This window comes from Mus caroli, chromosome 19, assembly GCF_900094665.2.
Source record: "Mus caroli chromosome 19, CAROLI_EIJ_v1.1, whole genome shotgun sequence".
Lineage (NCBI taxonomy): Eukaryota > Metazoa > Chordata > Mammalia > Rodentia > Muridae > Mus > Mus caroli.
Genome location: NC_034588.1, coordinates 43,878,510 through 43,904,909, shown reverse-complemented (window position 1 = coordinate 43,904,909; position 26,400 = coordinate 43,878,510). Strand labels below are relative to the sequence as shown.

Sequence of the window (26,400 nt, the reverse complement as noted above, 5' to 3'; positions counted from 1 at the left end):
CCACCTGCCCAGGACTGGGGATCAGGGATCATCTCAGGACACCTCCCTGGGGCAGCAGGTAGTTGCTAAGTCCTCGTTCTTGGAACTTGTCATTCCTCTGAGCCCTGTAGCTATGTCTCTCTTCATGTCTTATTATGCACAACCCAGAGACAGCCATGAGCTATCCACGACCTATGTGCCCCAGCTCCTCCTGAGCAGAGCTCACCAACCTAATGTACCTAAATCCACAGTTACTGAGCATCTATTACAAGTCAAACACTAACTTACACAGTCAAGATGAGACGTGATCCACACTACGCAGGTCCTAACTCTCGTGGATCGGGGAGAAGAGGACATTTCTCAATCAGCCACAATGCAGAATATAGTACCACTTTTCTTAAAAGGTGCTTGGAAACCAAGGATTCAGGTCCTAGCAAGCTTGAGGCAGGTTTCCCTGAGAGCCCAGAGCAGGGCAAGATTTGCAGATCGATGTCTCTACCACGGAGGTGGGCCAGGAAACAGGGTGCTACAGAGAACAGATACACATGTGTACAGGTCCACGGGCTGTTGGGAGCCCAGCATATCTCCAAAGCAAGGCTGGTATGGATAGAAGTGGATCAGTAGAAGAGCCATAGGGAACTTTTCTCTTAGCAAGCAAGACTAGATAGGCCAGGGAATGTCACAAGGGCCTGGAGGAGCAGAATGAAGACCAGGCTGTTTCCCTGAGAGCACCGGGAAACCCTGGCAGGGTTCAGCAGGGAGGCAATAGGACCAGACACACATTTCTAAAAGGTCATTCTTGCCATCTGGTGTGGGGCACTCGTGGGAAGAGACAAGGGCCAGGACAGAGAGCAGCAGCATCCGGAAGGATGGGGCTGGCACCTGGCTTGTCCTCACACCCGCCTCCGGCCTCACATCAGGCCTTGTAGAGGAGGAGGTCCTTGGAAAATGGTTCACAGTAGAATGGGGTTCATGCAGCAGGACTGGGGCCGGTGTGGTGAAAGAGTCAGGGAGCCTTTCATTTGGGTAGTGGGAAGAAAAAAACGAAATAGAAGCTAGGATGGTGTCACACAGTAGCAGTTCCAACACCAGGAAATGAAAGTAGGGCTATCATGAACTCAAGGCCAACCTGAGCTAAAGATTGAGAAACCTGTTTGGTGGGGGGTAGGTAGGAAAAATTGAGAATTAGGGACCACCAAGGTAGCCCCAGACCTTCTAGAACAGTACCACAGAACAAAGGGGTCTCCCTACCTGGATCTTGTACCTGGATCTTGTCCTGTACCCATCCCCAGAGCAGTGTCCGGGGCTCTTTAGAGGAGGTGGCACCCCTTCTTCAGGGTGGGACGGGCAACATATCTCCACTAGTTATTATTCACTTGGGTACCACACAAGCCTCCACTTAATCGAAGGATCCCATTTACTGAAAGGGATGAGGCAAGAGGCACTCATTCACTGAGCAAGCTTCGCTGTGCTCCACCATGAACCAACCCTCACCCCTCGGAAACCAACTGGCAGGCGGACGGGGCATGGACTCGGGGAAAACAATTCTAGATCGTGGTGTGAGCCATGCTGGCGTTGGGGAAGGGGCTTCTGTGGCCATAGGTAAACAGCTCTGTGTTTCCACAAGCACACTGAGCAGAGGCTGTGGATGGGGTTGGGGTACAAGCTACGGTCGGTGTACAGAGTGTCTTCCACAGGCTCACACACCTGAGCACTTGGCCCAGCGAGGGGAGCTGCATTGGAAGGTCCTAGAGCCTATAAGGAAGTGAAACCTTGCTGGAGGAAGTGAGTGACGGGGAACTGGCCTGGACATTTTGTAGCCCAGTCCCACTTCCTGTCCACCCTCCACTTCCTGACTGAGGAGGCAAATGTGATGAGCCAGCAGTTGCTTCTGCAGCTCTGGCTTCCCACTGAACTGTGAGCAAATACCATGTCTTTGCTTACATGCACTCAGTACCCCAATATACATGTGGGCAAAATACTCGCACACATAAAAAAAAATCATTAACTCGCCTTCTGTCTAGTATTTTGTCACAGCAAGGAGAGTAACTAATGACACAGCTCTGTGAGCAAACCAACGAAGACAGCTAATGGTGTTTCTATTGGCTCAGTGCATACCCTGTGCTAGGCAGAGGGCTAACCTCGGCTAACTCCACAGCATCCCTTCAGGAGTTCCTGTTCACTCTCCCTCTGCAGGACATGAAACTGAGGCTCAGAGTGGTCATACTAAGGCAGATGTAGTCTTCCTCCCTGCCCCAAGGAATAGCAACTCCTCTCTAGCCACATTTGGGGAACATCAGTCCCCTGGGTTCTTTGAGCCCATGTAGCTGTCAGGACCCTCCTCCTAGACAGCCAGTGTTCTGTCAGGGATATGGCCACTGATGAGACTGCTGCGTGTGGGCCACAGGCACTGGACTTAGTGGATTGGAAAATCAGACCGGAAAGCAGGAGGAGGGTGTGTTGCGAGGGGGCTGGGTGTGTGTGTGTGTGTGTGTGTGTGTGTGTGTGTGTGGTGTGTGTGTGTGTGTGTGTGTGTGTGTGTGTGTGTGTGTGCTGTGTGTGTTGTGTGTGTCCAGGCCATGTGGAAATTGAGGGTAGATATAGCAAGATATAGACATATATGAAATCGCCAAAAGAATAATTATAAATACTCTAGGGGGCTGGAGAGATGGCTCAGCAGTGCAAGGCACTAGCTGCTTTTCCAGAGGACCCGCGTTCAATTCCCAGCACCCACATGGCAGCTCACAAACACCCGTAACTCCAGTTCCAGGGGATTCTACATTCCCTTCATGGCTTCTGTAAGAGCCAGGCATGCACGTGGTACACCAGCATACATGTAGGCAAAATACTCATATACATAAAAAAAACAATAACAATAGCCAGGCAGTGGTGGCACATGCCTTTAATCCCAGCATTCAGGAGACAGAGGCAAGCAGATCTCTTGAGTTCCAGACCAGCTTGGTTTACAGAGCAAGTATCAGGACTACACAGAGAAATCCCCACTCTCTCAATATATATACTTATACATACACATATACATGTGTGTATAAGCACACACATTCAAACACATCTGTAAAATTTAAAAAATTAAATATACTTCTGATAAAAGAGAATAAGTTTAACTAAAAAAAATCGAAAATAAATAAATAAATAGGACCCTGCTTTATTGTCTGTGTGCTTCGCCCTGTCCCCAGTCTCCCTGTCCTCATGGGCTCTCATGGTGCGGTGCCCAGATCAACTCTTTCTTCACCTCATCCTCTCTCATCCACGCTTCCCACGGCCTGGCATCTCCCCCTCTGTCTAAATCCGCCTTCTCAGAGCTGAAAGTCAAAGGCAGAGCCCTTGGAAACACTGCAATGGAAACGACCAATTCCCAGGCAGCAGCTCAGGTTGAGGGGAAAGTGCCTCCAGAGAACGGTGGGCCCAGCCCTGTCCTGAGGCAGGCAGAGGAGTCCTGAGCACACCTCACAGGAGCAGCAAGCAAGGCTCAGCAGAGCGTGGGCTTTCCCAAGGCATTGCTGGGTGAGAACTTGGACTCAGGGCTGATGTCTCCTGTGACTAGACTCAGAGTGGCCTATAGGCAAACCCAGTGTGCAGGTAACAGCCTAAACTGGCTGAAGGAAGGGTAAAAATACGTTCTCATTCATGAGACTGGGGAAATGGCTGGCATGTGGAGAAGTCAGAGAGAGGCGGTGGTCCAGTGGGGAGGAGCTGGAAGGCAGCTCCTTATGTTATCGTGTTTGAGGTTTTGTTTTGGTTTGTTTTCCGTCAAGAACAAAGGATAATTTGATTGAGGTGATGAGTCATCTGGTATTTAGGGCTTAATGCCGACCTGCCAGGACCATCCTCCCTACCCTGGCCAATTAGGCTGGGCCTGGAGAATGAGGAGCCCGGAAGGCCGCCCCCAAACTCCATCTATATCTGGACCCCCCCCAAAAAAACACAGGTCACTAGCTGGAGTCTGAAAGAGAGTGACGGAGATGAAGCAGGGGCACAGACTAAAAGAGCTGCATAGTGCAGAGAAACCAGAGCCATGGAGACCAGAGGGTGTCCTCTGGGACAGGTGCCCTGAGCAGTGACAGCTGCCAGCTGCCCAGGATGATGGGAACACAACAGGTGCAGTGCGGGGGTGGAGACTGAAAGAGAATCTGAGCAAACAACCTGGTGTTGGGTGCCCTTCCCAGCTCCCCCCAGCCTCAGGGCTCACTGCCAGCAGCACCCTCTGAGACCCTCCCAGACACAAACACACCTGCTCACACTCCCCAGCCGCCCTGGATGAAACAGAGGCTTCACCATTCATTCCAAGTAGAAAAGACCGGAACATGGAGGTACCCAGATCCCTGTTCCCAGGAAAGCACGTGTCAGCTGGAAGCCACAGGCACTGAACCCCCATCTTTGTGACTGTCCAGGAATGGCGGATGGATGGACCCAGCCTAGTGGCCATACAAGTTGGCTCTGCCATCATGTGACAGGGCGAAGCACCTGAGGTTCTGTGGTCACTCCTATAATAGGGACAAGACAGGGTGGTAGTGCTCATGAGAAGCAAGAGACACAATGTCTGCAAGGCAAGCGGCTTGACCACTGTCAGGAATGCAAGGGGAACTAAAGGATCTACCCCACCCAGGGAAAGGAGTGAGCTGGGATGCCGGGTATGAACACAGACCATGTTCTTCCAGGGAGAGATGGGAAACCGGCTTCGGGAAGCACCATCTCCTGTCACCAACATGTACTCAGCTCTACACATGCCTCACCAGGCAAGGCTCTACGCTTTGCATGTGTGCTTTTACACACCTGCTATAAATGCAAATGCCATGTCAGAGGGCTGGCCAGCAGCCAGTTCAGCTAAGAAAGGAGATTAAGCATTGTCCCTTGTCACCTGGTCGGTGCTCTGGGTCTGGTCAGAGTGGAATGAATTTTAAAACTGGAAGCCAGCCCTTGTCTCTGTCACAAATGATAAATCATCAGTTGGAGTCCATAAGATCTGGATACACCATAACCTTTCTGGTTAAAGTAAGGAAAGGAAGACAATGAGACTTTCATGGTGGGTGGGGGAGAGCGGGAGGACACCAGAGTGATACAGGAGACAGGACATATGTGCCAGAACAAACCTCGTGCGGGACCTGCACCTGACTGATCCCTGCTGGCCTGCTGGATTATAAGCAAAACTAGCAGCTGATGCTGGGAGGATAAAGACCTCCTTTGCAGGGAGGACCCTTCCCCATCCCTCTCCCCATACAGTCACATGCTCATACACGCATACACACAAATTTGGGGATACCCCCTGGGGCTCCTGTAGCTGTGTGCCTTTCTTCAAGCTACCTGCACCTCTGGCTCTGTCCTTCTTGTCCCTCCATGGTCTCATTTGCAGCAGAGCTCAGAGCCAGCTGAGCCAGCCCCCCCCCCACTTGCTCCTGTATCCTGCATCATCTTTTTCTCCAACTCTCTCCCTCAGACAATGGGCATCAGCAAGTACAACATCGTGATGGCCCGGGACCAACAAGAGCTGGATGACTCTAGGATTATACACTCCCAGGAAAGCCACTGGCAGTTAAATGCCAGCAGTCTAGTGACTCCAATAGTTGCTGCAACACACTGAGGAGTCTGTGCTGGGGGGTTGGGGGAATGACTCAGAGGAGAGGAGGTGCTGAGACTGGGCTCCTGAGCATTTCCGACTACCTAGTTTCAAACCTCAGGTATCTATTCTTTCTTCTAAAAAATGGGCTGGGAAGGAAAATGCCTACCTGCCAGAGCAACAGGAAGAAGAAATGAGGCCCCAACACAGCGAGCCCAGAACAGCCTGGAAGGCCCAGGAAGTGTGGTCTAGATGAGCCTCTGTCCTAACACTACATAAAGGCCCTACCATGTCCCCATCTTACCAATGAGGAATCCCAGATACAGAATGAGAAACAGCAGAGACTCGGCTTTGAACTCATGTCCATCTGCCCAGACACTTTGGCCTTCCCCCTCCCCATCCCGTGGAGGCTCTCCTGAAGGGCTTCTATGCCCCCTAGTACCTGCCCTCATATGAAAATAAAACAGGAATCAAGATAAGTGAATACCCCTGGTGGCTAACTTTTGTTGTCAACTTAACAGGATTTAGAGTCCCCGTAGAAACAAATCTCTGGGCCTGTCTATGAGAGATTTTCCAGATTAGGTTAGTTGTGGTGAGGAAAAAAAAAAAGAGAGAAGACCCATTCCAAATAGGGCAGTACCACTCCACAGGCTGGGGTCTCAGATTTGTTAAAACTCAGAAAGCAAGCTGAGCACATTTGTCTCTGTGTCCTGACTGTGGATACAATGTGATGCAATGCGTTGATACAAATCCAACCACCCTTTTGCTCCTCTCACCTAACTTCACTGGCCTGAGAGACAGCCAGTTACAATTGCAACAGTTACAATTTAGAATTGTAAACCGGAATAAATTGCTCCCTCCTTAGGTTACCTTCTGTCACAGCAATAAGACAACCAATACATAAACTAAGAAAATTACATCTGCCACTGTCATCTTTAAATACCTGCCCTGGACCCCAGAAGGAGAGGCCATCACTGGGAACATAGCATCCTCAGTGAGGACACTGAGGGCTTGGGGACACGGAAGGTGCAGGTTACACAGGTACGAAGCAGCTAAACTAAGATTAAGACAGAACGCTGAGCCAGGCATGATGGCACAGCCTTTAATCCCAGTACTCAGGAGGCAGAGACAGGCAGATCTTTGGGTTTGGAGCCAGTCGGAACCACAAGAGAGTCCCAGAACAGCCAGGGCTACACAAAGAAACCTTGTCTTTCCCCCCACCCCCCAAAGATACACATCAGCTGACATCATCACCCAAGCATCACCCCTGCTGTGTGGCCTCAGAATAATGACTCAGCTCTAAAGAGCTACAAGTCAACTCCTCCCATCTTTGAGCTCCGCCCAGAGCTCCCTCCACATCATCCTGACCTGAACACTTACTGGCACTTTTGCTGTCTTCATAGGGTTGACAGGTTGGCCTTTCTGTCTATCAGAGCTTCTGGCGGTTCCTGAGCACCTCGGGAGAAGCTTGGTTCCCTCTGGGAAGCATTCAGAACTCTCTAAACTGACCCCAACCCATGGATCTGGCTTCATTCCCAGGATATCCACCCTCCCACCAAAGTATTTCACGCACGTGAGCCATGAGCCCTGCCCATCCAAGGCAGGCTAGCCCAGCAGGGACTTTCCCATTCTTGGAGCAACATGGCTGCTCAGTCTCTAACATGGTGGTTGGTACCCATGGTTCTGCCAAGAGTATTTTACACAAGCGAGAAGAAAACCAAGAGCAGAATAGAGGTGAGGCTGTGATTGGTGGTGTACAGACCTGGCACTGACTCATCTCTCTCCTCTTCAGCTTCCTGGAGGCTACCCTCCCCGTCTCCATACCTACTGTGGCCCCTTCGGGCCCAGTAGGACCCAAAAGTGATACATCAACTGGCCTATTATCTCATAGCCCAAGGGGTTCTCTTGACATGTTGGCAGCCCAGCCTGGGCCTCACTAAGAAATAGCCAAGAAGCTAAGCCCCCAGTGTGTCCTGCACACTGAGGAAGCTGAACGCACAGCCCAGTCCGACCATCTTCCCTGCAGGCGGCAGAGGCATGTGCGCCAGCCCCCTCCACCCGCTGCAGGACTCCAGGGAAGAGCCTTGCACCTACCACCTTTCCCAGGTTCTCCTGATTAAAGCGGCAGTGGGAAGAGCACCTCCAGCCCCTCTGCAGGAACCATTTATAGCAGCTTGTACAAGCCCACATCTGAGGAGAAAAAAAAACCCACTGTGGTTGCCTGTGGCTTCCCAGTCCCTCTTTTTCTCCCCTTTTTTTTCTCATTTAATGATAGGAAGCTGAGCTCAATAAAAATCTCTCTCCTGGCTATTCCTGGCAGGAGGCAAGTTGACTGGGGACTAAGCAGGTGACCCTTGGGTGTCAATGGGCACAAAGCCTGTCAGCTCCCATGGGTTCATTCAGCCTTCACAGAAACTATAGGAGGCTAGTCCCATTGGACAGATGAAGAAAGTGAGGTTTTAAGAGGCTTGGTGACTTGTTTAAGCCATATTTTTCCAGCAAGACTATCAAGGACATTGTGGCTGACTCTCCACATCTGTCCTGGACCAAGAAAGACGGCACTGATGCTCAAGCCTGCCTCCCCATCAGTATCACCTTCGGAAATTAGAGAGTGACTGATATCCACACCCTATCCAGACTGGTGAACAGTTTCTGAGAAAGAGCCCAAGCAGGGGTAGTTTGGAAATCTGTTTCTGTGGGGTTGGGGGTTGAACTCAGGGCCTGGCATGTGTTAGGCAGGACTCTACTGACCCACATTCCTAGTCTTTGGTTTTGGTAGACAGGATCTCAGTATGTTGCCCAAGCTGGCGCTGAACCCATTATGTAGTCCAGGATGGCCTTAAACTCAAGGTCCTCTTTTCTCAGCCCAGACCCCCATCCCTGCCCCCATTTCCACCCCCACCTCCACCCTGCTCTCACCCCCATCACAAGTGCTGGGATTAAAAGTGCATGCCACCATACCTACATGATGACGGGGTAGTTTCTAGGGCCCTCCAGATGGCTCATGAGCTGCCACCACCGGTTCATGACAGTCACATTGCTCTATCCCTCTTGCCAGTGACTAGACAGACAGTGACCACGTGACCCACATCTAGCTAATGAGGCATGGCGGGAGGACTGCTGGAGGATATCGTCCACATACACACTAAATAGTTTCCTTGCTCTTCAGGAAAAGGTCCCGGAGAAGTAAGCCTCTTGGCTCCAGAGACTGCATGTCTGGTTGGGATCCTTATGATAGCCATGACATGTCACTAGACTAGAAGCGAGCCCTCCCAGAAGTGACAGAGCTGCCCTTGGTTCACTTAAAATTTTCTCACTCCAGATAATCCCGTTTGTGTCAGGAATTCTCACCGCTCACTGGTAAAACCAGACCAGAGCAGAGTTTGTTACTTTCAATAAGACAGCCTGAAATGATTGCTGAGAATCCTATATATATAAAGAACTCTCAAAATTCAACAATAAGAAAACAGCCCAATAAGACATAACAGACACAGAGTTAAGTAGACACTTTACCAAAGTACACCTTGAATGGCATTTTAAAAAGCACATTGAAAATGCTCAGTATAATTAGGGACGAGGGAAATGCACAATCAAGCTAGAATAAGGTGCTGCACATCTGCTGGAATGGCCAACGTTAACAAGGATTGGCGAAGACGCGGAGAATCAGAACTCACACCCCCTTACGCACTGCTAGTGGCCATGTAAAATGGTTTAGCTGTTGTAGAAAACATTTAGGCCCTTTATTTTAAAGCCAAACATACTCTGGGCTGGCAAGATGGCCCAGAGGGTGACCACAGTAGCCTGGTGAGCTGAGCTCAGTCCCAGGAACTGAGCTGAGGAAGCTGTCTGACCTCTATACCGTGGACCTTCCCTGAGGCCCTCACTCTGTCTGACTCTGTCTCTGTTCTCTCCCTCTCCCCCATCACCTTCCTCCTCCCCTCCCAACTCCATCCCACATTTTCAATTTTTTAGAAGTTAAACATAGGGAGGGCTGGACCGAAGAACCACATGGCAACTGTCTATAATTCTCTCTCTCTCTCTCTTTCTCGGATCTGACACCCTCACACAGACACATGCAGGCAAAGCACCAATGCACATCAAATAAAAATAAAGTATTAAAAAAGAAGACGTTAAACATACTTGGTCTAGCACGTAATGCCCAGCACACCCTGCACATTCCTCACTCAGCCATCATAAACCAGCCTGATGGCTCAGAGCTGTAATCCTGGGATTCCGCCCGGAAGGTGGAAAGAGGAAGCCCAGAAGTTCAAGGACAGGGGTCTGTGGGTAAAAGTCCTTGCTGAGTAACTGAGTGGGAGAACCAACTCCAGGGAGCTGTCCCTAGACCTCTACATGCTCTGAGACACACGCGGTCCCCTTACGCACCATGCACACAAACACAACAATAATGATTTTAAAAGAACTTCAAGGTCATCTCAGCTACATGGAAATTCAAAGCCAGCCTGGGAAATATGAGGCCCTGTCATCAAAACAAAAATAATTAAATGTGCATTTACTAATTGTAACTGAGACGCTCCAGTATCAAAACAAAATAAAACAAAAACCAGACAAGCACACACACACACACACACACACACACACATCTATACATGGGTTTGAAAAGCAAACCCTCTTTTAGAGGCTTCATATTGGCTCCACACAGAAAGCAACGCAAATACCCATCACCAGACCAGCAGATAGAATCAGCCACATCCACTCATGAGAATACTCAGCAGTCAAAGGCACCGGGTTATCTTTCCACAGCCCAGTGTATTAGATGGATCCCAAGACAACTGTACTGAGTGGAACAAGCAGGAGGGGAAGATAGCATCAGACAGGATTATAGTTAACTCTAAAAATGCCAACCAAACTACAGTAAGAGGAAGCAAATCCTGAGATGGGGGAGGGAAGCAGGAAGGATAAAACCAGCAGCAAGAGTTAGGGAGAAGCCTGTAAAAGCACAAGGACACTTATGACAGTGACAGAGACCAAACTGTACAGATACGTCCTATGTATCATATATACACCAGTTAGATTTCAATGAAACTGCATTAAAACCCCAGAAAAGCATTTGAGGTGATGAGATGGGGTAAGAAAATTGTCTCTATAAAAACTAGGTTGAGGACTGGAGAGATGGCTCAGCGGTTAAGAGCACTGACTGCTCTTCCAGAGGTCCTGAGTTCAATTCCCAGCAACCACATGGTGGCTCATATCCATCTATAATGGGTTCTAGTGCCCTCTTTTGGTATGCCTGAAGACAGCTACAGTGTACTCGCGTATTTATAAAATAAATAAATCTTTAAAAAAGAAAAAGAAAACTAAGTTGAATCAGAATTCCTCAAAAAAAAATTAAAAATAGAGTTATCGTATGAGCTTAAAACACTGCCACTTTGGGAAAGAAGCCTGCAAGGATGCCGATAACTACATGCACACCCATGTTCACGGCAGCATTACAAAAAGCAAAATATGGGGTAAACTCAGGTGCATGTTGATTGATAGACCGTGGGGAGTGGAGGCAACCCTGTATGCGTGAGCATTCATGACATGGGCAAGGAGACCTCAGACCCATGGGAATGACAAGGTCTTCCCCTGATCCCAGTATGGATGTTGATAATCTGTGTAAAAAGCACCAACCATAGATAGCTTCCTTCAGCAGACTGTGACTTCTCTCCCTCGAGAGCCCCTCCTGAGATTAGCTAACCCATCTCTCATTCAGCTGTATATGGTAAAAGCACAGAGATTCCAGACTGCTGGTATAGCGCCATCAGAGGACACACCCACCTGATCACAGCTTTTCTGTGTAAGCCTTTGCATCTCCATTCCCTATGCCTGCCAGGTCAGCCTCAAAGCCAGGCAGGTCACAGCACCATATGAATGGATAAGCAAAATGTGGTGTATAAATACAATATCACCCCACCATAAAAGGAAAGGACTTCTGTCAAGCAGGTTGATGTATACATTTAATCCCAGCACTTGGGAAGCAGAGGCAGGTGGAACTCTGTGAGTACAAGACCAGCTTGGTTGATATAGTAAATCACAGCCATCCAGGGCTACATAGTGAGACCTAGTCAATTAAAAACATTTAAAAAGGGAAGACAGTTCTGATGCAAACTAAACATCACAAATGAACCTGGAAGACACTGTACTAAATGAAGTATATATATTTATATATATGATATATTATATATTAATATATTAGTATATTAATACATTTGACAATAATATATACTATGTATGATATAATAATATATTAATGTATAGTATATATGTAAAATATGCCATTTACAAAGGACAAATACCATACAACAAGTTCATTTATCTAACACAATGAGGATAAACATGTTCAAAAAGTAGAATAGTGACCACCAAGCTCTATAGTGACCACCAGGCTCTATAGTGACCACCAGGCTCTATATTGACCACCAGGCTCTATAGTGACCACCAGGCTCTATATTGACCACCAGGCTCTAGGGGCCATGAGAACTGGGGCCACTGATCTAGACCTTCAGGTTGGGAAAAATGAGAAAATGAAGATGGAGGTGATGACATTTACAACACAGGACACATATGTAACAGCATTAGACTTTACACTCCAGAAAGTGATTGAGAGACCAGGAAGAGAGTAGTGTGTGCCTTTAATCCCAGCACTCAGGAGGCAGAGGCAAGCAGATCTCTGAGTTTGAGGCCATCCTGGTCTACAGAGTGAATTCCAGGACAGCTGGGACTACACAGAGAAACTCTGTCTCAAAACACACCAACCAACCAATCAACAAAGAATCAAGAGTTCACGGTTACCCTTGGCAACATTGTAAGTTTAAGACCTTAAGACCAATCCGGCTACATGACACCCTGTTACAAAACCACAACAAAATCACAGTCACATAAGCAAGTAGAAGCCCAGGGCTGAGGATGTGGCTGGACTGGTAACAGTGGACACACCACGGGATCCATGGGAAAGCTGGATGCAGTTTGCCCTCTGATCGCCACATACAGGCTATGGTATGTGTGCTTCCTCACACACAAACATGTATATGTGCATACACAGAAATAAGTATTAAAATGAAGTACAAAAGAAGCTGAATGTTTTGAGAATACTCTAATCCCTTAAAAAAAAATACTGTTAAGGCCTGGAGAGATGGCCCAGTGTTAAGAACATTGACTGTGATTGCAGAGAACCCAGCACCCACATGGAGCTAACAACCATTTGTAACTCCAGGTCCAAGGGGACCTGACGCCCTCTTCTGGATTCTACAGGCATTGCATGCACATGGTGGCTAGACACACATGCAGACAAAAAACTCATATACATCAAAGAAAGAAATAGTATATATATGTGTGTGTGTGTGTGTGTGTGTGTGTGTGTGTGTGTGTGTGTGTGTGGATAGATAGATAGATAGATAGATAGATAGATAGATAGATAGATAGATAGAGATATAGTGTTATTTTATTTTATTTTATTTTTAAAGATTTATTTATTTATTATATGTAAGTACACTGTAGCTGTCTTCAGACACTCCAGAAGAGGGCGCAAGATCTCGTTACGGATGGTTGTGAGCCACCATGTGGTTGCTGGGATTTGAACTCTGGACCCTCGGAAGAGCAGTCGGGTGCTCTTATCCACTGAGCCATCTCACCAGCCCCAATAGTGTTATTTTAAAACCAGGTGTAATGATGCATACCTATAATCCCAGCCTAAGGAGGTAAAGGCAGGAGGGTCAGAAGCAATTCAAGTCATCCTTAGCTATATATAGAACATTTGAGGTCAGCCTGTGCTATCTGAGACCCAGTGTCCGAAAACAGTGAAAGATGCCATTAATTTACGGATGGGCAAGTGTGCTGGTTAGTATCAATTGTCACCTTGACAGAATTTAGAATTACCTAGGAGACAAATCTCTGGACATGTCTGTGAGGGAAATTCTAGAATATGTTACCTGAGCTGAGAAGATCTATCCTAAATGTGGGCAGTACCATTCTATGGGCTGGGGAATAAAAAAGAAGAAAGTGGGACCAGGGTCACACAGCCCAGGCAGGGAGTGAGCCCAAGATGAGATAACCCCTGTCTGGTGCTACGTGGCCTAGGCAAGCCCCATATGACCACTTGGTACCAGAGGATCTGGATGGGGAGCCAGCCGGAGACAACCATCAGCCACCCTGTACAGGCAGGGCATAGCACTCCTGAGGCCACTCCTGATATGACCCCAGACACCCTGAGACCCCAGGTACCACTAAGATGACCAAGTAAGCAGTGGAGAAATGGAAGAGAAAGAATGAGAAGGACGTGGGCACAATTAAGAGAGGCAGAACCGGAGACTCCAGGGCAGTGAGGAACAGCATGACGCAGCTGAGCATAGGTGAGATGCTACCTAAGGCCATGCTGAGGTCCTGGCCTGAGCTGTCACCGAGGGTCATGTCTGGGTCCATGGCCCTGCAACAGGGGTTGTAAAAATTGCGAAGCTTAATAATAGCACAGCCGTGTAGTCTCAGCACTGGGAAGGTGGAAACAAGTGGATCCCTTGGGACTCTCTGGCCAGCCAGCCTTGCCTATTGCCTGTTCCGCAAGTCCCAGGCTAGTGAGAGGCCCTGAGGTTGTTCTCTGACCTCCACATATACTGATGCGTGCACATGCACATAATGACAATAATAATAAATTTGAAAAGCAATATTGACTTGTAAGGGGGAGACAAAGGGAAAAACATCCCATCCCCCACACTGCTATTCAACCTATTCCCCAGAGGGGGCCTTGGTACTGAGTGGGTGGGCATCTATTCCACTTCAGCCTGTGTTTGTTCACACAGAGTCACAGGGCAGCGAGCGCATGGCATAGCAGATGACACGACATGGACCACAGAGTTCTAGGTCTCCGCATCACTGTCTACATCACTGCCTTCTAATGCCCTCAAGCCTCCTCCGTGAGGAGGATTTAAAAGCATAACATCCCCCACCCATAATCCCTAGCTGTGCCCCCCCCCGCCCCGCTCCATGGCTTCCCTCTCTCCATAACGCTGTTCACCATCTGACAGCCCATATGGCACCTTCTCTTTCCCCTGCCACACAACCTTAATCTGTTTTTCCTCCAAAGAAGATAGTTATGACACAGAATTTGTCCAATGCTATACCCTAGCGCCCAGAAACAGTGCCTAGTTTCCAGTAGCCACAGGATAAATGTTAGCTACAGGAAAGGAATGAAGCAAAAGATGGAGGGGGAAGGAGAACTGTAACACTCGACATCCCAGCAGACATATGCTATGCATACTGCTACAGATTGCTTCTCGGAAAGATTATCTATCTTTATCTCAAGTGTTTTGCCTACATGTATGTACTTGTACCATGTGTGTGCCTGCTGTCCATGGAGGCCAGGAAAGGGTGTAATATCCCCCAGGGCTGAAGTTTACCGACAGTTCTGAGGCACCATCTGGGTACTGGGAATATACCTGGGTCCTCTGCAAGAGCAGCCAGGGCTCTGACCCAGTCCTCCGGCCCTCACATTATATTATTATATTAATGATACAATAGACAATTTTCATCTCATTGGCAAGAGCACTACGTAATCCACTGTGTGGAAAAGACGGGCCGGGGATGCAGCTCAGTTGGCTGCCCAGCTGGCTAGCATGCCCAAAGCCATAGATCAGTCCCAGTACTGGATAAAACCTAGGCGTGGTGACACAGGCCTCGAACCCTAGTGCTTGGGAGATAAAGGTAAGAGGAGCAGAAGTTCAAGGTTATCCTTGGCTACATGAGTCCAGGCTAGCCCAAGTTACATGAGACTTTGTCTTACAAGAAGAAAATTAAAGGAAAGGTGTGTCCTGTGGAGGCCAGGACCCCAAAAAGAGTATCACTGAGGGGCCAATGGGATAGCTCCCAAATAAAGGCATTTGCTGCCAAGCCTACAGCTTGGATTCGATTCCAGAGAGAACCAACTCCCACAGAGGTCCTCCCCCAAATACATAAGTAAGTGTAGTATTTGTTTTAAATTTTTACAGGTAAAATTTATTTTTTAAAAAAGTATCACTGACAGGTGGTGGTGGCCACATGGTGTATGCTTTTAGTCCCAGCACTCAGGAGGCAGTGGCAGGCAGATCTCTGAGTTTGAGGCCAGCCTGGTCTACAGAGTGAGTTTCACAACAGCCAGGACTACACAAAGACATCCTGTCTCAAAAAAACAAAAAAACAAAACAAAAAAAAGAATGACACGTGATGGGACCAGTAGAGCACAGACAGACACTGCCTTGCCAGACCACCCTAAGCACCAGGGCTTGCTTGAAGTTAACTGTTAGCATGGTTCACAGCCCACTGGTGTTAGACTCGGTGACTGCTCCCAGTACTCCTGACCTGCTGTGGGTTTCCTCAGCACTTCCTATAAGGAAACAGGTGCAGGCAGCCCATCCGACTGCAGACTGGCTTCTGATTTGACCCATGAGACTCTGCGGGCTTGATTAAAGGGTACCGTGATTCCCAGGTACTGTCAACTCAGATGAGGTCAGAGACTGGACACAGCCAGCCCCAGCAGCTGAGCAGAGGAAGGCATATGCTCACTTAGGGGTCCATTCCCTCCCTCAGGCAAGTGTGGGTCAGCAGCCTCCTCAGGACCACCACTCACTAGCTTCCAGCCTCAAAGAACCAAGCTTCACAGACCACACTCAAGAGTCAAGGCACGAGCCTAAGGCTTGACTCGGAGGAAATGCTTACAACTGGTACCCATGGGCATGTTCCTCCCGTAACCGGTATCAAATGGACTCTGGGATTCTTCTTTGAAAAGCAGATCCCAGCCAGGGACAGTGGACACCTGAATCCCAGCACTTGGAAGGTAAAGGCAAGAAGATTAGGAGTTCACAGTCAAACTTCGACTACAGAGCAAATTTGAGGCTAACCTGGGCTAGTAAGATCTTGACTCAAAACCACAAAGCAGTAGTTGCAAGAACCCAACTTCTAGGCTATACTTATGTCTGAAAATGGGGCCAAGGCTCTGCATTTTTCCAATATTTTTTTATTGTGGTAAACTATGCATGACATAATATTGACTTCTTAGCCATATCAGTGAACTACTACATAGCTGGTATCACCAAGCACATTCACACAGCTGGGCAGCCATTACCACCGTCTGCCTCCAGACACAAACCCAGCACTCCTCTCCACCCCTATCCCCTGGAGCCACCGTACATCTTCTCTGTGTGTCTCTCTGTGTGTTTGGAACAAAATTTGAGGGGCTGAGGAGGGACTCAGTGGTATATCTCTTGCTTATTAGCATATGCAAGGCCATGAGTTGGATCCCCAGCAGCAACAAAACCCAGTATTTGGGTAGCTGTGGCTGCTGGCTGTGGTACATGTGTGAGACTATTGGCTGATTTCATCTTGTGTACAGCCAAGGCTCACCAGTACTGTAGCTTAGATCTGAATTTCCTTCCTTTTAAAGCTGGATAGTATGGACTATAAACATTGTGGTGATTTGAATCACAGTGGCCCCATCAACGTGAATGCTTGATCACCAGGGAGTGGCACTATTTGAAAGGATTAGGAGGTGTGGCCTTGTTGGAGGAAGTGTGTCACTAGGGGTTTTGAGGTTTCAAAAGCCCATGCCAAGCCAAGCCAAACCGTGTGTGTGTGTGTGTGTGTGTGTGTGTGTGTGTGTGTCTGTGTATGTCTGTGTATGTCTGTCTGTATGTGTGTCTGTGTATGTGTCTGTGTGTGTGTCTGTGTGTGTATCTGTGTGTGTGTCTATGTGTGTGTGCCTCTGTGTGTATGTCTGTGTGTCTGTGTCTATATGTATGCCTGTGTGTGTGTCTGTGTATCTGTGTGTGTGTCTGTGTGTGTGTCTGTGCCTGTGTGTGTGTGTGTGTGTGTGTCTCCCTCTCTTTCCCTCTCTTCCCCTCCCTCCCTGCTCTCTGCCTGTGGATCGGGGATTTAGCTCTCAGCTACTTCTCCAGTACCATGTCTGCCTGTGTGCTCTTGTGTTCCCTACCACAATGATAATGGGTTAAACCTCTGAAACTGTTAGCCAGCTCTCAGTTAAATGCTTTCTTTGATAAGAGTTACCATGGTCTGGTGTCTCTTCACAGCCATAGAACGACGACAACTAAGACAAGTTTCTAACACACTTTGGTTAGACATCCATCTATTGTTTGGCATTTAGGCTTCTCCATGTTTTCCCTCTGAGGACAATGCTGGCTATGAACAGGGCTACAGGTTTTCTTCAAGTCCCTGCTTTTTGTCCTTTTACATCCCCAGAAATGGCACTTCGGGACCATAGGGTGATCCGATTTTTAATTCCTCAGTGAACGGGCAGACTGTTTTATACAGGGGCTATCCTGGTTGCATACTTGCTAGTGGTGCATAGCCTTGCAACCTGCCCACACTCTTGCCTGCACTTGCTAATGTCTGTTTTCCCAGTAGTAGTCATCCCAGGAGCTAGACAAGGTATCCCATGCTTTGGGGCTGCATCTCTCTAAAACAAGGCATGGTTAAGCATCGTCTCATGTGCTTCCCAGATCTTATTTGATGACAGGGTACCATGATCCACTTCACCTAGTTTTCAAAAGTATTTTGTTGTTCTGCTTTGGGAGTTCTTTGGTAGACACGTAACTTGCAAACATTGTCTCCCATTTCATGACGAGCCTTTTACTCTGTTGGTCCTGGCTGCTTTGTCTTTTGTTTTGCTTTGTCTGTTTTTTTGTTGGTTTTGTTTGAAACAGTCTCTTACTATATTGCTCAGGTTGCTTTTGAAACTAGTGGGCACAAGGGACCCTCCTTCCCCAGCCTCCTAAGTGGCTGGGCCGGCAGAAGTTTTATACTGTGGTCTGAGGTGTAAATTTCAAAATGGCTCTGAAGTCCAGTTTCTCTGTTGTCTTTTCATTGGAACACAGTCTGAGAATGGAGTCATATGAGGAGACCTCTGAATGCTTGTGAGAAAATGACAGGAAACTAAGAGCCTTGTGGCCTCCGTTTCTTCAAAACAGACTTGTTCTTGGAATGTGCTTCTGCGCCTCTCCCAGGTGTAGCAGATAGAAGTGAGTTTACTTCAGATTATTGACTACAACCGGCCATTGTTATTTGTGACACGCTTTGCCATGTGTATCTTGTCCTCGTGACTGTAAACTTTATGCCAGTGATTCTTAACCTTCAGAATATAGAGAGTCTGATGTTCTGAATAAAGCTGGCTAGCAGCGCATGGGACTTTAGTCTGACTCATTTCTCGGCCCCACTCTCCCAGGTTCACACCACCAAGGAGAGCGGCAACACTTTCACCACCTGTGCCTTCTGTATAATACCAAAGATGTTGTCACCGAGCCCACAACATATCATCCTTCCCTGCGCTTCCTTCCAAGCATTTTACAGCTTCAGGTGTTACCCATAGGGTCATGGGTCCATTTTTAAATGTTAAATACTTCCTTATGCCTGTGGATATTTAACACCATTTGTTGAAAGACTGTCTTTCTGCCAGGGACTTACTCTCCCTGGAAAAACAGCTGACCATATCTAAGAATGTTTACTCCTAACTATTTGGCTCCATCCATCAACATATCTACCTTCGTGGACCCTCTGTTGTGGTTGCTGCGTGGAGAGGGTTAAGTTTTAACATCAGCGAGTGTAAGTCTCTACCTTCGTTCTTTCTCAGGTTCATTTTTAGCTGTATGTGGTCCTTTGGGGGAATTCACGGGGGCCCCCACCCACACCAGATGAAGACCCACTAACATCTGAGAGCCACTACACATCCACACCCTTCTCCCGGGGCTTCTTTCCTCTCCTCTCCGGATCTCTGCCCTTCTCGGATTCTCTCAATCCTCCCTCTTCATGGGTCCGTCATGGTTCCATACCGTCCACTCCATGACACTTTGTTTGCTATCACAGTTCGAGTGACACTGGAGTTGGCATGTTCTAGCCATGATCTCTCCCCTAAGCTTCACGCTCACACTTGGAACTGTTGACCCAACATTCCCCCCACCCCCAGGATATATCAGGGCTCCGCCAGTATAAGCTGACTAGAACCCAACCCACTAGCCTCCCTTGTAATTCTCTTCTGCCCAAGCTTGGGTGCTGTCCTCCCTGCCATCTGCGAGCCTGACACCATCTTGGATTCTCCTCTTTCCCTCCCCATTGCACCATTCCTTCACTGTGGCTGCCAGGCCCACCCCTTTGGACTTGGGATACATCCCCCAAACAGCTCCGTTCTCTCTCCCATCTCATCACTCCTAAATTCACCATCCACAGGACAGTGATTTCTGAGACACACTAGAGGAGGCCCTCTCTGTGAGGTGCGGGAGGAGTTACGCATAGAGCCCTGGATACTGCTCAGGCCCACCTTTATTGTAAGCACTTCTTTTCATGCTTACTTTTTCCTTTAAATAAGGGAACATGCTGGGGGCCACGATAACTTGACCGAGTAATCCAGAATAGCTAGTATCCTTTTCTGATGACTCAGCCACCTTCAGAAAAGGACTGTCACCCAAGCAGCTTGCCAGAATGCCCAGGTCCAGGACTTGTTCCCACAACTGCTTACTGGTGAAGCACATCTCCAGCTCTGAAGGTCCTGTCCCAGCTACAACTGTTTCCAACAGCTGGGACAGAGTTTTGTCACCCCAAGTCCGTGCAGCCATTTCTGCCCTTTGAAAGAGGGAGTTATTCCTTCCAGTGGTGGCTCAGCAGGAGGCCAGTGCCTGGGGCAAACACACTTTCATGTACATGCATGGGGTACACTCATGTACATGTGTGGAGCACACTCATGTACATGCGTTGGACACACTCATGTACCTATATGGGGGACACTTGTGTATATACATGGGGTACACTCTTTCACATATGTACATGGGGTACACTCATGTACCTATATGGGGGACACTTGTGTACATACATGGGGTACACTCTTTCACGTATGTACATGGGGTACACTCATGAACATACATGGGGGACTGATGTGATTGGTGCAAGTGTGACTTTGATTTGCATGAATGACTGTGCGTGATTGGTTGATGCACACAATGTATTTTATTTCCATGAAAGCACCTCTGACTGGTGCAGGAGCCCCTGCCATGTACCTTTCCTGCCCGTACAAAGAGGATATTCAGGTAAGTGTGTGTGTGTGGGAAGGAGCTATTGGGAGATACTGTCATGCAGTACTGGTCTAGGTGTTCCGACAATACAATAACCTACAGGCTTCTCTCCAAGTCGGTTCATTGTTGGTGTTTTGCTTTTGGTTCTTGCCATTACTAGGGTGGACTGGGCAGTCGTAGCCACGGAATGGCAGTAGCATGGCAGCAATGATAAGAAAACAGCTAAGGAGCTGGAGAGTGAGCTGGGACGATGGCTCAGTGGATAAAGTGCTTGTCAAAGCCAATGCAAAGTCTCAAGTTCAAATCCCCAGAGACCCATGTAAAGCCGATTGTGGAAGCACATGACTATCAAACCCAGTGCTCCTACAGCGAGATGGGGAGATAGGGAGATGAGAATACGTCCGTGGGCTAGCCCACCTGGCAGACACTACATTGAACAACAAAGAACTCCTGTTCTCTCTCAAACAGGATAGAAGGTGAGAACGGACACCAGAGGCCGCTCCCTGACTTCCACACACATGCCTCGGCACGCACACACCTGCACGCTCACACACGAACGTGCACGCGTGCACACAAAGAGTTCCAGAGAGTGGTCAGGACAGAAATGACAGGGGCCAGAGAAGAGAAAGACAATGGTTCCTAAAGAGCTAAAGGTGAGAAATTGCAGGCTCTGGTCACTGGGAGAGTTCTAAAGAATGGCCCAGGATGTCAGTGCCTGAGACCTCCAATACTAGTGACTGTCAAAGGCTGAGGATCCACAGTTCTGAGCCTGGGAATGAGATGACATTCACCACTGTATATGACATCTGAAGGTTCCAGACTGAGGCCTATATGAGAGTTCTAAAACTAGGTGTCACTTGCTGCTACTGCTGCCTGCTGCCACCCACTGTTACTAAAAGCTGAGGATTGCAGTAGCTGCCAAGTTCCAGGGCCACTGGTGGTTAATGCCTACAGCAATAAGCCTCTAACACCAAAACCTAAAGCCATAATCCTCTAAAGCCTGGAGTAGTGAGGCCATGGCTTGCAGGGCTCAGGGCTATGTGTGCCTGGGTCTGCCATCCCAGCCCTGTGATGGGTTAGTTTTAAATGTCAACTTATCATAAGCTAGAGTCACCTGGGAAGAGGGAAGAGGGGACGAATTATCCAGATCAGGCTGGCCTGTGGGCGTTTATCTGCTTTCTATTGCTGTGACACAACACAGCGATCTGAAGCAACTCACAGAAGAGAGAGAGAGAGAGAGAGAGAGAGAGAGAGAGAGAGAGAGAGAGAGAGAACAATGAAGTATAGTCTATTGTAAAGGCAAAGACATGGCAGGCAACAGGCAGCTAGGACAGGAAGCTGAGCAATCACATCTTCAACAGCAAACACAAAACAGAGAGTGGATTGTAAGCGGGGTGAGGCTCAAAGTCTCCCCAATCCCCCGTGATGGAGTTCCTTCAGCACAGCTCCACCTCCTAAGGACTCCAAAACCTCCCCCAAACACCACCATGAACTGGAGACCAAGAGTTCAAAACCACCAGAGCCTGTTTACATTTCCTATGTAAACCATCACAGGTCAGTGGGAGAATTGTCTTGATTGGTTTTTGACCTAGCCCACTGTGGGCGGCACCATTCCCCAACCAGGGCCCTGGACTGTGTAACAGTGAAGAAAGCTAGCCAAGCAAGCAAGGATGGAAGCATTTACCCCTCTGTCACATCCAGTCAGGACTGGATGTGAGATTAGCCTCTTGAGTCTCTGCCTTGACTTCCCCAAACAGATGGCCTATATCTTGGATTTATAAAGTCAAACTAGACCCTTTCTTAAACTGCTTATGGCCGGGCTACGTTACCACGGCAACAGAAATGAAACTAGACAAGGTCCCCAGGCCACCAGCACTTGCAAGAGCTTCTCCTCACCTACCTATAGTTCCTATCTGGGCGGAGCAAAAGGCCAACGGACCAGGAATATTTCTAAAAGGCAAACGTGAAGCTTGTCTCAGTCCCTCTGCCTGAGACACCCTGGGATGTTCCTCCTGCACCGTCTCCTGAGTAACAGCATGCTAGGTGGTGCTTTGCTCCTGGCAACAAGGCAATCTTTCTAAATGCGTGTCTCCCTGACGTCATAGAAGTGAAAGTTTACTGTAGCTTTATAAACAGCCCGGGGTTACAGTAGTGATGTTCCTGCGAAAAGGCAATGAGTGGACGGTTCATAGTAAACAAAGTAATGTCTCCTGCCCTGATTTCCCCACACCAGGGCCCTTAGGTAAGGGTGTCTCAGGCCTACACTTTCTGAGATGGCTGGTGATCTGGTCCCACCCTGGGTAGTTAGTTACTGCTCCCTTGCCCAGTTGAGTATTCTTGGTAGAAACCGGAAGTGAATAAAACAGACGTTCTCTTTGAACGATGTGAAGCAAGGTGTCTTCTAGATAAACACGCGCTTTCTCATGTTGCCAGCAGAGATGAAGCTAGAAAATAGCTCACATTGCGTTGGGGACCCTGGCTTGGAGGATGGCAGCTGACCCACACAGCATGGTCACGGTTGAGAACGCCTACCTCGGTTCATCTAAGACATATCCAGGAAGAGACTCAAGGAAATACTGAACCCCTAGGACAGACTGGGGTCAAACTAAGCTCTCCCAGATTCCCAGACACTTCCCCTTTCCCTCTCACCACCCCTCCCCTCTTGTGCCTCCCCCAGCTCTCTGTCCTAGGCCTCCATGATCAGCATCCCAGAAGCCTGGGAGGGTTCCCAGATGACAGGCTACCTCCAGCCAGTCTAATCCACACCCGCAAGCTCCACTCACATGCAGGGCAGAGGCCACTGGCCCTAAGCACAGAAGCCTGAGAACCAGAAGGCTGGAAGCCCTGGCTTCTAGACCTCTACCTACTTCAGCTTGCCCTGTAAATCTGGGTGGGCCGGTCTCTTCTCTCCAGCCCTCAGCTTCTCCCATTGTAAGGGATAAGGTGAGACAGCACACACGCAGTTATTTTCATTCCCAAGGCACTGGGTATGACTCAAGATTGCGCTTGCCTGTAGTCTGTGAACCTGGAAGGGAGGGAGGGGTCCCAGGGCCATCTTTTATGGCTCGGAAATCTTAGCAAGCCTGGAAGGGACCACGCAAACTACACAGCGGGGCGAGGCCGGTGAGACCTCCTCAAAGTTCCCAGTTCCCAATGTGGGAGGGTGGGGGGAATAAAAACAATGAATTTCATTCCAAATAAGGGACCTTACAGCAGAGTTCCCTGCCGCGGCCCAGTTCCGGCTGGTTTATGTTAGCTGGATAAGACTAAACAGACCTTCATGTTCCCAGTATTAAGAACTCAGAATGAAAAAGCGCCTGTTTGTCTGCAGCACTGGGACACAGGAAAAGCTAGCGCTGCTCCTCGGAGGCCCCTGGGCAGTTCAGGGGACCCCAGGTGCCTGCTGAAGGCAGCAGATCAGAAGCTTAGCCTCAGTGAGCAACGGGTGGGGGAAGGAGAGGGGCGCGCAGCACCCTTGTGACTGCAGAGGTGGAGGAATGAGGGGGAGCAAGTTCAAGGAGGTGGGAAAGAGAGACAATGCAGGGAAGAGAGGAAGGCAGACAACCACAGAACCCCCAATTTACCCCAGAGACCAGGAAGCAGGGAAGAGAAGAACTGGAAGTGGACAAGCCAGCATGCCCCTAGTCTCCCAGCCACCTTGGTGGCCTCCCTCAGTGTGGACACAACCTGCCTGAGGTGAGCATTTATTCACCAAACAGAGACACCTGAAGTAAAAGCTTTTGCAGCAAGCCACCTCTCTCTGTGCCCACCTGCCCTCCAGTCCAGCCAGCCACACCCCATTGGCCTGCTGCTCCATTCCTCCCAGACCTGGCCAGTGGGTCTCACAGTTAAGAGCAAGCATCACTGTTCTATCTTAGAGGTGAATACACCAACACTAGGTGGGAGCGGATGGGTAGGGGAGAGGATGCAGGCCACGCACCCTCCCCAGAGCCACTTGTGTGCAGACAGCAGAGTGAAGACCAGCTCTGGAATCCTCTCATTCAGGCCCCACACTGTGGCTAGACTTGTCTGCCACAGTCATAGGCAGCTCAGTTCCCCCTTCAGTTCCCGGTCCATGCCAAGGCAAAGCCCTTCTGTGTCTACCAAACGTTACCATCGTTCAGAACGAGTTCTTCATCTGGGCCTCTTGGCACAATCCTGCAACTTTAGCACTCAGGAGGCAGAGGCAGGAAGGCCCACTGCAGGGGCCTTAGAGACTAGCCTGGTCTCCATTGTGAGTACCAGGCTAGCCTGAGCTACATAAGAGTCTCCCAAAAGACAAACAAGGGGCTGAAAATATAGCTCAGTTGACAGTAGACACAAAGATGAACACGCGGTGTGGGTTCATCCTCAGCTCTGTATACATCGGGTGTGGGGAGACAGCTGTAATTCCAGCACTCAGGAGCTAAAGAAAGGCAGAAAGGTCAGACGTTCAAGGGCAGCCTCAGACACACACCAAGAATAAGGCCAGCTTGGGCTACACAACATAGTCTCTGGGCAGCCCTCCCTCCCTTCCCTTGGCCTGTCTACCCTCTTCCTTTCTCCAACCTTTGACCTCCACCCCAGGGATCTATAGCAGCCAGCTCTATGAGGGCAGGACATGAGCCCGGTGCTGGACCCTGGCTCACAGGCTGGGACCATAAAGAATCTGCTGTGTTGGCAAGTAACTCAGTCCCAGGATCTGGTATTCAGGAAAGGTCATTGCAACAAAGTAGGGATGGGGGGCGGGGGGGGGGACGGTACAGTGTGCAACTCAGGGACGGAACTCTTGCCCAGCATACAGAGGACCCTGGGTTCCATCCCTAGTGAGAAGGAGAAAGAGGAAAAAGAGGAGGGAAGAGGGGGAGGAGGAAGAGAAGGGAGGGGAGGAGGGGGAGGTGAAAGAGAACAACCACCACACAACACTGACAGCCCTGAAGTCTGACTTTCCCTAGATCAATCTATTCTCCAATTCAATTCAAAACAGGTTAACCGCCCTCTGGAGTGCGGAGCGCTGAGCCCTGGGGATAGCCATCAGCAGTAAGTGAGAGAGGCAGCAAAAGCCACCCGCAAACAAGCAAATACTGACTACTACTAGTGTGCTCACTGCTCAGACGGGGACATAGGACAGTGATGAGGGGGGACAGAGAGGCCATCTAACCCAGCCCCACTGGTCAGAGATGGCTCTCCAAAGCAGCTGATCTGAAAGGAGGCCTGAGGCGAGTGTCTAAGCGTGACAGACAGCTAAGGTTTGTTGTGCTTTGATTAATAACAAGCCATTCGCTCAAACAAGGAGCCAGGCTGTGGAAGTTAAGCCTCTTAGGTGCTTCTAAGCCTGTGCCTCCGCCCCGGGCTGATACTCAATCCTGCCTTCCCTTCTCACACCCGCCAGCTGCCATGATCGCCTGACCCAGTCCTACCCGCCACGTTCCTCAGGGAACTCCAGAGGCCCGTGGGCTTTCCCCGAGGGCCACATCTGGAATGGATTCCCACATCCCAGAAGCACCCCAGGCCTCTCAGGCTCCTTGGTCAGGTCCAGAGAGTTGAGCTAGAGGTGGGCCAGACAAAGCAAGCGAGCCCAAATCCTGGGCAGACTTGCTAACAGAGAGACTGTCCTTTTCCTCAGGTGTCCTGAGTCTCCCAGCCACAGGGACCTGACTCCATTCTGCAGGAGAAACTCTCAAAACAGAAAAAGAAATCACCACAGAGCTAGAGACCGTCTTCCCCATTTGCATCAGTTAGCATTGAGGAGAGATCTCTGAGCCACAAAGGTCTCTACAACATTCATATTGAAAACAATGCAGTTGAGTAACAAAAAACAAAGCGGGG

The 26,400-nt window shown here is 49.1% G+C and overlaps 1 protein-coding gene across 2 annotated transcripts in view; it reads right to left on the bottom strand.

The window, feature by feature from the left end:
• Neurl1 (neuralized E3 ubiquitin protein ligase 1) overlaps positions 1-26,400 on the bottom strand; it is a 78,688-nt gene that overhangs the window by 33,926 nt on the left and 18,362 nt on the right. The window contains exon 1 of one of the 2 annotated variants that reach the window (XM_029472778.1): positions 7,646-7,698. The exons of the other annotated variant lie outside the window; for it this stretch is intronic. The gene's annotated coding sequence lies outside the window, so the exon portion shown is untranslated. Of the gene's footprint in view, positions 1-7,645; positions 7,699-26,400 lie in introns of those variants that run through there. 2 annotated transcript variants of the gene reach the window in all.